General features: G+C 45.6%; 1 protein-coding gene across 6 annotated transcripts in view; it reads right to left on the bottom strand.

The window, feature by feature from the left end:
- The window catches only part of LOC126236933 (rho guanine nucleotide exchange factor 11-like), a 550,831-nt gene that overhangs the window by 117,394 nt on the left and 420,538 nt on the right, over positions 1 to 12,899 (bottom strand). The window lies entirely within an intron of this gene.

The following is a 12,899-nucleotide window of genomic DNA, read 5'->3' as shown; positions in this document are numbered from 1 at the left end:
TCAGGAACTGTTTGACAAAACATCACCAGACAAATACAGCACACGACTTCTGGAATTAGTGACTGTCAGTGTTACTCTATGGAATGAGTGCCTATTAACGCTAATCTATGTCTCGGTGGTATACGCTATCGCAACAATCCGTACAGGTAATGCTGCTGGTGTCCCGGAAGACGCACCCACTTCATTTCTACCAGATTCCCGCTCTCTGTTACATAATACTGTCGATAGGCTGGAGAGAGTAACCAACATTATGTTGTAACAACCACTATTTACAGCAACCAACGTTATTATGTGTATCATGCCACACAGCACCTAAGACAAAAGAGGTATGGATGTAATTTATCAGAAAATGCAACCTCCAGTACCACGAAACTTGACCGAGAAGAGGATCTTATGTTTGCGGTTCCAGTTTTTGTTCACGAATACGCAAGCGGTCCAGCGATTACATTTAGAAAACATAGACTTACGACGGCGAATAAAGAGCTGAAATTTCACCGAAGATTTGTTTACACTGTTCTTTGGCTGCCGTTCAGACATGAATAGTATTTCACTGTCAGTTCGTTGGACAGCCTGTGTTAGTGAGACACTGGTCCTTCCAATAATCGCAGCCACCTCTTACAATTTTGTGCTGAAGTGCCACACACACCCTATGGACCAGGGTCACATGGGAGTGAACATGCCGCTGCTAGGCAGACTCCGCCGTAAGAAGGCAAACCAGCAGCTAGTCTGACAATGAGTCACGAGTATGTTTAGGCGAGGAACGTGACAGCCGAGCAAGAAGCGTCCTCATGGCGGATCCAGCACGTCACCGCCTCCTGCAGAAGGATCTGCAAAGTGCAGACTAACTGTGTGTTCTATCATCACTGAACGTACCATGAACTTTCTCACAATGTATCAGTAGTCACCTATGGGAGGGTTTAAATCGGTTCTGGCGAACTTTGGCTAAATTTACAGACAGAGCATTCCTTCTTTCCAGATAATTAGCGAGAATAATCAGGAAATCAGTAGCTGTAAAGGACGGTTGAATTCAGAAAAGTATCTGGCGTTGTTATTGCGATCTGATCGGAATACAGAATTAATGGTCTTGCTTCACTTGTCACGAAGACAGAAAGGGCTGACAACAACGTAAGACTTTAAACTAGCGCCAAGAAAAAGTAGAAGCCTACAGCGAAGATTTGTGTGTGACGAATTTTTAATCAGTTTCATTTATTCCTAGTGTAATCGAACAACAGCGTCAGATGGCTTATCAGAATGTATAAATTTATTAATATAAAAGTATAACGTGGGTAAATAAAAACTTTTTCCAAGGCCGTAACTCCTGAAACACCTACGTGACAGAAGTCAACAGTATAAGACTATGAATTAATTAACACTGCATTCTTCTTGTACCCACAATACAGTATGTAAATAGTAACGAGATTATAAAAGGGAATTTCTAAAATCAAGTTGTACACACAAAATCTCGTCTAAGGGTAACACACATTTCTATCACTTTGCTACGAACTTATTTTAGCCTAAATTGTTCAATAAATATAGTTTACATCGTGAAAGAAACAAGTGTGTCCCGTGTTTTTATTATTATAGTGCTTCTCCATCCACCTGCTGTATATAACTACAGCTGTTCATAACTTGCTGTAACAGAACGTAAATTAAGTTCTGGAATAGTTTCGATACATCGCGCCCGATCTCATTTCGTATAGTCCCAGGCCTGACTAAAATGAAAAAAGTAAAATAAAATAACGTAAAACAAAACTGTGACTAGAGCGTAAGAACAATACGATTGGAGCAAGATACGTGTCACATACATTTAGAGCAAACTAGCATTAGGTTAATTGTAAGCGTAGCCTTCCGTGGCCGTTGTCATTGTAGGTAAAATTCTTCACAACAAATCATGAAACACCTTCAGGAAGGCCATTCGCAACTGTTGCCGAAACGTCGGAGAATTTTACATATTGAAAATACGGTCACGTACCCTGAAGAATTTTATTGAAAGAATACAGATTCTCGTTCTTAGAAGGGAGAAAGCTCTTCGTAAGTATATTTAGCTTCGGCGTACGAAAATTGACTATTATTGGAGGTCCATTACACCGCGTGAGATCTGGTGGAAGCTCACAGCGCAAATGGCTCTGAGCACTATGCGACTGAACTTCTGAGGTCATCAGTCCCCTAGACTTAGAACTACTTAAACCTAACTAACCTAAGGACATCACACACATCCATGCCCGAGGCAGGATTCGAACCTGCGACCGTAGCGGTCGATCGGTTCCAGACTGTAGCGCCTAGAACCGCACGGCCACTCCGGCCGGCGCTCACAGCGCAGTTTGCGGTTCATTCGACTGCAACGCTAGAAATTGTAACGAAGTGCAGGAACAGTGTCCACGAGAGAGGCTTCGTGCAGGGACTGCCACCTGACCTCCAAAATAAACAATAGTAACGTACTACGCATAAACTGGGATCCCCATTACCGAATGATTCCACGATTGCTGCACAATCACGAGACCATCCACAATTTTTGGAGCGGCTTGGGGCACTCGGAATCATGTAGCCAGTCTGTGATACTGCTGTGTGAAGGAAGAAAATTACAGGACCTCTGGATCGAAAGTAATGTTTGAAAGAATTTCATGCTGACGAATTCGGGACCGACTGACAAGTCACGACGTTGTGCGCCCGTAAAGGAAGCTTAGAAGAAAGTGTACTAGGGAAACCCGCGTCCGAACGTGAAAACTTATCAGTCATTTTCCGTTCCTTTTTTAACATCTAGCACGAGGTGAAGGAGATGGTCTCGGCAAGGCCTAAGTGAAACCAATAAACAGCGTTTCCCAGATGCCATGTGTGACTTCTGGTCCGTTGGCTTTCGAAAGTTATCCTGCTGTGTGTTTGTGACGAGTGTCTGCAGAAATTGCTAGCGACTAGATCGGGGCGGTGAACTGTATGTTAGCGTGATATTTCCCACTTCTGAGGCCGGACTCTGTGACCGAGCGGTTCTAGGTGCTTCATTCCGGAACCGCGCGACAGCTACGGTCGCAGGTTCGAATCCTGCCTCGGGCATGGATGTGTGTGATGTCTTTAGGTTTGTTGGGTTTAAGTAGTTCTAAGTCTAGGGGACTGATGACCTCAGATGTCAAGACCCATAGTGCTTAGAGCCATTCGAACCCAGTTCCGAAAAAGGGTCTCTGGATTTTGATGTACTCACATTGCTACGGGGACTTTCCTCTGGTATTGTGCCAGTGAAAACGTAATCCCGTCTCGCGGGTTAAAGGGGAATGAGATGACCCTTATTAATATTGTAGCAGAGCGAGAACTTGTCTGGGCCCGCGAATAAAAACGCTTTCTAGGTAATGGAGAGATCAATACGACACACGAATTGTCCAGCGTCGCTTAAAATTGCAAAGAAAGGGCGGGTTTCGACGCAGGTCTGCGAGAGTACGCGTGAGACCGCGGAAGCTGGGAGGGCGAGACGATGGAATGTTGGTGTGCTGTTCCCCCCCGGAGAGCAGTGCCAAGTGTGCCAGGCGGGCAGTTTCGCAGTGCGGCAGCAGGTGGCGCGTGGGCGGCGGGCCCGCCCGGCAGGCAGTCACAGCGCAACGCCGGCAGCGGCGGCTAGGTCCAGGTCCCGGTCCGGGAGCGGCGCCACCGCGTTGCCCGGCAACGGCTCCCAGCGACCGGCTCTATGGATTCCGCCCGGCCGGAACCTCACTCACTCCGCGGCCTCCGCTCTGTTGCTGTCGCCCGCACACTCGACACCGTCACGATAACTAGCTGCGCGATACGACCCGAGGGACGCATCTTAGTCCCCTGCCTAACTGTAGCACGAACTATTAGGCACAATAAAATTCTGGGTAAAGCACATATAGCGACACTAGCTATCGACTTGAGCCAGTGACGTAGTGAACACACGTCAGATGAAATTAACAACATGGCAGCGTATCCGTCATATTTTTAAAACTTAAATCATTCCATTTGGATTACAGGAACTTAACTGCAACAAGCAGGAAAAAGTATCTGGAGTTCAATCAGATTAATAACTGAAACATTTATTGTAAATACAAAGAATCAAGCATCGTGGGGAAAAAAAGAAAAAAGCCATACGAATCTAGTGGAGACTACGAAACACAATCGAAGGAAAATAAATATGTCGTAAAGGAAAAACACTGATACATCCAAGAAATATTAGAATTCTAGAGACAGAGAGAACAGTATTTCTTCTCAAACATAACTGAGACTTTAAAAGACGTTCCCTTTGAGCCAACCTACATGAGGCAGCTATCATAACGCTGTCGAAAAATTCAAAATACAGACCAAGAAGTGACTTCACAGCACCCATTAAAAATTACACCACCGGTCGAAAGAGACGGGCACTAAAGTGACATCGTCAGGAACAAAGATCTTCCGGAATATTGTACTACAGTCCCAACAATTCTCTTGAAAAGCTCGACTTTTCGCACAAGCAAGCGGAGAACTCTCCAGGAGAAGATGCAATTGATATGTACGACCACGGTACAGCGAGGCCATACTGCGTAGTGAGGAGAGTTTTTACTTGGAACGCAATTTCGCCCTTATCAATCGTTGTCGCTGTCGCTATCATATGACCGTGAAACAAAAATTTACCATTCGAAAATAAGTTTTACGCATTTTTCAGATTAACGTCATATGCGTATTTTGTGGTCTCTTCTAACGCAGTACAGTCTTGTGACTGCCAGGACCTTGGTTTTAAGGAATAGGACCATGGGTTTCTTTGAGGCGAAGCTTATCAGCTATAGATCAATTATTCCACTAATCCCTTTACGAAAGATGTGTTTACGCCTGACTATTAGTTTCTCTATCGATCTCTTCGTACTACCCATGAACATCTGCTGGTGACTACAGGAAAGTCCATGTATTACTTCTGGTGTTACTGTCTACTGCCGAGCACACTTGGCCGGCCATACATACAGTCTTGTCTTCATTGCGGATTTCTGAATTTGATATTCCTCTTTCCTAGATGATGTCCCGATCGACGTAACCATTAGTTATTGGGCCGCATGCTACTGACTTAGGAGGGGAAAGATATGATAAGATCAGGGAAATAACAGGAGACATCTAACAGAAACGTCAATTAAACATTCTGCGTTTGAATGTCTGGCAACGGAAGTTGGACAGAATTGACACAGGGTGAATGCTGTACATCCTTTTCCCGAAATTCAGGTAACCGTTACGGATGAATCACGCCAATCCCGGTCATGGCCCATACTCAGCGCACGTAAGGCTCTTCTCACTTTCTGCGTGAATCTTACCATAATAAAAGATGTCATATTTTGTGTAACTTTTGAATAAAAGTTGAACAATCTCTAACGTAAAATGTTTTTACACAAAAACGTGTAATATATATAAAGGACAAAGAATGTACTGTACTGCACAGACGTTTTAACGAAGTAGTTAGACCAGACTGTGACATTTTAAAATTTTCTAAAACAAAGTATGGTGTTATCCAGAATTTCGTCTCGTACGACTTACTTCTGCTGTTCTTTTTGTACACCGAAGAAGTACGTTCATGAGCGCTCTGTGTTTTGTAATCTTTAGCTAATAATAATTCATGTTTTGGTAAAAACGTGTCTGCAAGTTATTTGTAGCATCCTTTAATTCGTTACATTAATTTGTATGTCAGTTTATTTATGTTTCAGAGGTAAACGTATCAGGATTGTGCACTAATTGTTTGAGACCGAATGTTGTATCGCGTCTTGTTGTCTGAATACTGCAACTCTGTTTTTGGAATCCGAATTAATACTAGTAACCACAACCATTACGTGGACACTGACGTAGTATTACCACGGTCTTAAAAGCTTTCAATCAATGAAGATGTGCAGTAGTCGCCATAGCCTGACATATTTCGCGATGGCATTGTATTGGTAATAAATGTGATGCATCTTATTCTGATAACCGCATCGTGCCATCGCACTTGCGACGCACTTTTCCCGAGGCAAGTCATTCTTAAATGCACTGCATATGCTTTTGTCATATCTAAATACTTTTTTCCAAGTTTTATTGGCTAGTCAGGAAAAGTTACGTTACATGCAGCGAACATGGATAACCTTAAGGAAAAACACACACACACACACACACACACACACACACACACACACACACACACACACAGAGAGAGAGAGAGAGAGAGAGAGAGAGAGAGAGAGAGAGAGAGAGAGAGAGAGATATGTTTGGTACATCTCACATTTTAAACATACTTCAGTCTTAGGTATGATTGCCGACGCCTGCTTCTGGAGACCAGTGGCAGAATTCCCAGACAGAGAAAATGCAAGGTTCGCAGAGAACGTTATGAACGTAAGCTGACTGCCGTCGCCTTCCGCCGTTCACGGCCACCCCGCTGCATTTCTACGTGGAATACCAACTAGGGCGCAGCTCTGCATTCCCCCACGTAAGACGCTCACTGACAGGCGTCAGGCAGCTACACTGGCGTCTCCGAGTCCGGGCTCGCATCGGCGTACTCCCGTCACCAGTTAAGCTGTCGTGGCAGCCATCGCACCCCTTCACGTTCTGAAGCAGCCACTGAGGACATGGCTCCAGCATGCCACCTTCATTAGTTTAGGTGAAACTACAGGCGGAACGCGTTAGCTGTTTACTGACGCAAAACCTCGCAAATCGATGTATTTTCAACCAAAATAGTTTCTGTAGTGACTGTTCCGCAGAGGTGATAATCGGTCGACTGATATTCATTTTGCTGCTTTTGGGGTTACACAACAACTATTCTAAGCTGCTAACCAAGGTGTTAAAGCCATGCAGGCTATGAACAACGTGAGTGGTCACAGCACACCGAGGTGTTCTTATTACTATCATTTGTACGAGTCTAATCTGCACGTGATATTCCCAGGCCAAACAGAGTCATCAGTTCACTTAGTCTCAGAATAATACGCTTCTATGGACAATTTTTATATGCTATCAGAATTAATATCAAACTCGCAGGAGTGGTAAGACGCGATAATAGTTACGAAAACGTTTCAGCCAACATAGATCAAAAAATGGTTCAAATGGCTCTAGGCACTATGGGACTTAATATCTGAGGTCATCAGTCCCGTAGAACTTAGAACTACTAAAACCTAACTAACCTAAGGACATCACACACATCCATGCCAGAGGCAAGATTCGAACCTGCGACCGTAGCGGTCGCGCGGTTAAAGACTGAAGCGCCTAGAACTGCTCGGCCACTCCGGCCGGCCAACATAGATCCATCGAAGAGCCACAGACGAGGCGGGGGCCAATTTTTGATTACGAGGGCCAAATAACTTTAGTATGAAATGTTGTCCTACAAAATACTGATGTGTACGAAATGCAATGTCTTTGATTATTGCCGCTCTAACTGGACTCAAATTTAACACATGATCCACGGTTGGAGAATGTGGTAGGTGCATTATGCGGCAACGATACATTTTGCTGATGGTTTAGGGTAGCATCTACTGCGGCAATGAGTCGAGCACGGCCAGTACCAGAACCTCCAAGATTCTTGATCTCGATCTTCTAGGTTTTCCTATCTGGGGTCATCGTAAAATTTAAGTGCAGTGCAGTTTTGTTGTTTCAGCCGAAGAACTAGAGCAGAGAATTCACTCCTGACTGTCTTTTCAAGATTTACGAGGTTGTCCGGGGTCTTTGAAGGAATTCGTAGTTCTACTAAGAGACGAGTGCAGTATCGCAACATGTGGAACACTTCCTTTAACAGGGACAAGTGTAAAATAAATTGTAACATTTAACGTTCTGAAATACTCTTTCATGTAAAAGAGGGCCATGTTGAAATTTTAGCACACTTGCATGACGATTTGATCGATTTGTTTGCATCTTCCACATTCTAAAGTATGTGGCTATTGGTAGCCAAATTTCCCCATTAGGAGAATCACGCAAATGGCTCGTTCGCTTTTGTAGACCCATGTTGACTTTTTTTTGTACTTATTTTCATATACTTTCATACCCGTGTCAGCTTTGGCTACTAATTATGATGTAGGGTGTATAACAATCAGGGATATACCACGCTGTACGGCGTCTAACAGTGACAACAGCCCACGAAATGAGAGGACCAAACGTTAAGCAAGAGAGGCTTTTTGCAAAGCAAGCTTCTGTTTAAAACCAATCTAGACGGCGCAGCAGTTGTTAGGAGAGCCGAGCTGGCGCTTTTGAAACCGGACAGAGCCAGAAGCAGAGTGAACCCAACGCGCGGCTTTTCTCCAAAAAATTATCAGGCCTGCCCGCTGGACCGCCGGTGTAATGAAATCAAAAGCGAATCCCGCCGGTGATCCGTGCACGAGGGAACATGAAACGCGCAGTCGCCTCGCCGGCGGGTCTTGGGCCAGAGCCGAGCAGAGCCTCAAAGCGATCAAAGCAGGGCAGCGTCCTTTTCACGGTCCGCCGGGCCCGCCTTTTAAGCGCGGGTTTATCACTGGACGGCGGCCCGCCTCCGGGACGTCCGGCTTTCCTCGTGAGAGCGAGTAAGGCGACACGAGCTTCCACGGGAGGGAGGGCACGGTCTTAATGTAAAAGGTACGTTGCGCGAAGTACTTCGCGAGATACAACGTGCCTCATTTAGAGTATCACACAGTGCAATTCATCAGCACAAATTCTAATACTGTGGAGGATGTTAATTGTAACAAGCAACTGGTAACAGAGGTCTCGATCCAAAATTTAAGCATGTGGGAATTCGGCAATTATTTCTATGCTAAGTAGGTAACAACAATTGCTAACAAATGCCACGTCATTAGCCCGAGTCCGCCACTATCAGTCCTGTAGGTGCTAAACCAGGCAAATATTTAGAGAATGTTGATCTTTCAGTGGCGAGACATCACTGTTCACTTGGAGAAATGGGGGAGAGGGGGGGAGGGAGGGAGGGAGGGAGGGAAGGAGGGAGGGAGGGAGGGAAGGAGGGAGGGAGGGAGGGGGGGGGAGAGAGAGAGAGAGAGAGAGAGAGAGAGAGAGAGAGAGAGAGAGAGAGAGAGAGAGAGAGAACCTTCAAACAATTAACAATGCGAAAAAAGTAATTTATTAAACTTTTTGATACTATAGGTTTTCGCTGAAGTATATACAGAGTATTTTCTACTATTTGTATTTTTTATTTATTTGTTAAAGCTGGAATTTTAAATAGGCCCAATACTTCAGGTTCAAACAATATTTTCGATACACACTCTCCGGTTTTGATGTCTCGCTGACAGAAAATAACTGTAGTTTGTCAATGGGATTGTCTGTTCACCTCAACATGTAATGTGCAACAACATTTTACATACTTAAAAATCTGACTGACTGAAATTGAGAACAGATGCACACGGAGAATGAGCTTGCTTTGATAAGCGTGGCATAATGAGGGATTGGGAAATACAGACGTAGTTGAAGTTGAAGCGATAATTGTTAGCAGGCGAAGTATCTTGTCTTCCCTTCTGTAACTGCCGCACCAAGTCGTAAGAACGAGCGCCGAAGTCCTCCCATGCGGTCCTAATGAATCTCTTCGCGTCACGATTAGATCGCTGACAGTGAAGATCATATACTCCGTTCCCAAGAAAACATAAGATTGTTTCCATTTTGACAAATGTTGCCATATTTGTGTCTTAAACTCTGGTTAGTGCGATATTGCCGTCGAATAATCACAAGCGCCACCTCGAACATAACCCCTTCAACTCCGGAAAATCGAAGCTGTCATGAAGAAGTTTCACGCCCACTATAATTTCTGCACGAGTGGCCACAGGTTTGAGTGATTCACGGAAGTGCGGCACGCAAATTATTAACTGGGAAACGCTTGGAAATAGACGCCAAAATCTTCCAAATCCTGCTTAGAAGCTTCAAGATGCGGTGTTCAGAGAGGAATTCAGGAATATACTGCAGCCCACTATGTATTACTTCCATAGGAATTGCGACGACTAGATTAGTATCATTACAGCAGTAGATACCGGCGTTCGTTCTGATGCTGTGTTCCTTAAGTTCGGGAAGGGGTTCGGTACAGTTGCTGACTATCGCCTAACGAGGAGAACGTGAGCATAGGGAATATCAGACTAGCTTCGTACTTGGTGTGAAGCTTTCAGATATAAGAGTAGCTCCTTGGCTACCCTTAAGGAGTGTTCACAGTCTATATAAATGATGAAGTGGATGAAGTCTAAAGCCTCATGAAAACATTCGCGGATTATCCTGTTGTATATAGAGACATAAAAATGTTAGTAAATTGCAGCAAAATACAGGAGAACCTGCAGAAGATCGATGGCTGGCATAGAGATTGGCAGTTGACCCTCAACAAGAGCGTAACCCAGACTCAAGGGAACTTAAGATATTAGCTGCTAGTGAGCATTAATTTATATCAATGGGTAAAGTTGAAGCTTTGTGCCGGACCGTGATTCAAACCCTAGCCTGCTGCTTACCAGGCAGATGCGCTGACCACTACGCCATGCTGACATAATGGTCACAACCACCTCACGAAATACCCTAGCACGCTTTCCGTCAGACTCGAATTGTCAACTTATGATGTAGTAGGGATAACACTCCTTTGACCTTTAATACAGATTTTCAGCCTAGGGATCCATAGCACATAGGATTTCTAGATGACATACAGAATACCGTGCGAAAAGCAGCTCGTTTATTCACAGTTTTGTTCATAAGTGTCAGGGTGATGCTAATCCAGTTCCAGTGGTCAACGCCACAAGAGCGGCGTAGCCGTAGTGCATACACACATATATATGATATGATTTACTGGTAACCGTTAGTATATTAGTCACCCAGTATATAGCTCTCTCTTACGTAGTGGGTCAGTGTAAGTTCTCAGCGTTTTTAAGTTTAATAAACGCAAGAGGTCAACACAACAGAGACTTCGGTCATCAATAATATATTCTCCTTCACTATCTGCAACAGTCTGCTAACGCTGGGTAACTTTTCGATTCCGCCATTGCACAAGTCGCGTTGTTTTGAAACGAACTCGTCGAACCCTACTCGGAGCTTATTTTTATCCGGAAGGGAAGGTCCTTGAAGGTTGTTCGATGGAGAGCGGAAAAGATGGAAGTCTGAGGACCCACAATCAGGTGAGTAAGGTGTGAGCGGAATGACTCCCACTCAACTCCTTTATAGTGTTTTTTGTCAGCCTAGCAGAATGTGGGCGGGCGTTATTTTGGAGTGGCATCACTTCTTGCAATCTTCCTGGTCGTTGTTCTCGTATTGCGCCCGCAATACGTCTCTGTTGTTGACAATAAATGTCAACAGTGATGGTTACACCTCAAGGAAGCAATTCATAGCACCAAACCGTCACTGTTCCACCAGATGCGTAACATCCTTTGTGGATACGCGCACGTTTTTGTTCGGGGAGCTGTTGCTTTGCTTCGTTTGGGCTAAACCATTCCTTTCTTATGTTAGAGTGCAGACACCATTTCTCATCACCAGTAACGATACAAGATAGGAATCGTCAGTATTCTTTACGAGGCATAAAACGACGAGCAAGCAGAGTTGCACATATGGCCACACGCTGATGTTTCTGATTTTGACGTAGAGCATTCGGTACCCACACAGCCGATTTCTGAACTTTCTCATTCCATTCAAATGTCGCACGATGGCGGAATGATGAGAGCTCATCACATTTGCTGGTTCTGGAGTCCACTGACGTGGATCATTGTAGACTAAAGCGTTCAAACGATCGTCATCAAACCCTGAAGATCTTACTGGACATGGAGAGTCACCAATGTCAGAACGATACTCCTTAAAATGAGCAAACTTCTTACCGTACTCTGTACAGTGGCATTATCCCTATACACGGCTCAAATGTTTCTGGCTGCCTCCGCTGCTGACACCCCTCTACTCAACTAACAGAAGAATGTCGGAAATGTTCTAATTTCTTCATTTGGCACTCCCATTTTCTAGCGTCCATAGCACCAATCACTATCTCCATATGTCGAAATGCCAATATGAAAACTCAGATGGCAGTAATGAACTACAAATAAAAGACGACAATTGACAAATAAACCAACAGCAATCGGAATACCAAACGTTTAAGACAAAAACGCTACAACCTCATATTTCGCGAAAAGACCATGACGGCATAATTAGGGTTATACGGGCTCACACACAGGGTTACCAACAATCTTCCTGCGCTTATTTCCAGACTGGAATAAGAAATGGGAAAGTGACAGTGGTCTACAAAGAACCGTGCGGGACACAAATGTAGAATCAGAAGGCAAAATTTAACTACTCCCAGCGCACACAGAGGCATGTAAGTGGTCACTGTGTCCGTGGTCCATACGCGAATGGAACGAGGGGAAAGCCGGTAGCTTCGGCCGAGCACTGGACAGTAACGACAGCAGGTGTGGGAGCGCCAACCTGTGTACGAGGGAGCCGCGGCGCTCTGGCAGTGCGGCGGCGGCTGCGGCGGCGGGTGCGGGCAGAGGCGCGGCGTCGGTGGCGGCGGGCGCGGCGAGGGAGCCGCGGCGCTCGTGGGCGCGCAGGCGGTCCAGCGGCGAGCGCTCGTGCGCCAGCAGCGTCAGCGACGCGCGCCGCCGCGCCTTGCTGCCGCCGCTCATGGCCGCCCGCTGCGACTGACGCCGCCGCCACCGCCGCCCGAGACCGCGCCGCTCCTGCGCGCGCACCCGCACAACAGGTAGCCGCACTCGGCACGCCCATCCTCCCCCATTACCTCTCACCCGCACACCCGCCTACCCGTCTCCACAAAGCAGTGTAACTCACGTGCCATTGGTCACATTGCGTTCACATCCCACTCGACTCGAAAACGACGGAAATCGAATACCGAAGCCGAGTCTCACTCCTGTATTTACATCTTAACCCCGTACCGATATTAAAAGCTCGTTAAAATACCGGTCTTCGGAGCGTGACTTGCTAGACACGACTGATGTCAGTAAATCAGCTTTTCCAGTAACTGAAGCCGTGCACGCACTAGGCCAACGAAGGCC

The sequence above is a fragment of the Schistocerca nitens genome, chromosome 2 (genome assembly GCF_023898315.1).
Source record: "Schistocerca nitens isolate TAMUIC-IGC-003100 chromosome 2, iqSchNite1.1, whole genome shotgun sequence".
Taxonomy (NCBI): domain Eukaryota; kingdom Metazoa; phylum Arthropoda; class Insecta; order Orthoptera; family Acrididae; genus Schistocerca; species Schistocerca nitens.
The sequence above is the reverse complement of the archived record's forward strand: the minus strand, read 5'-3'. Positions and strand labels throughout refer to the sequence as shown.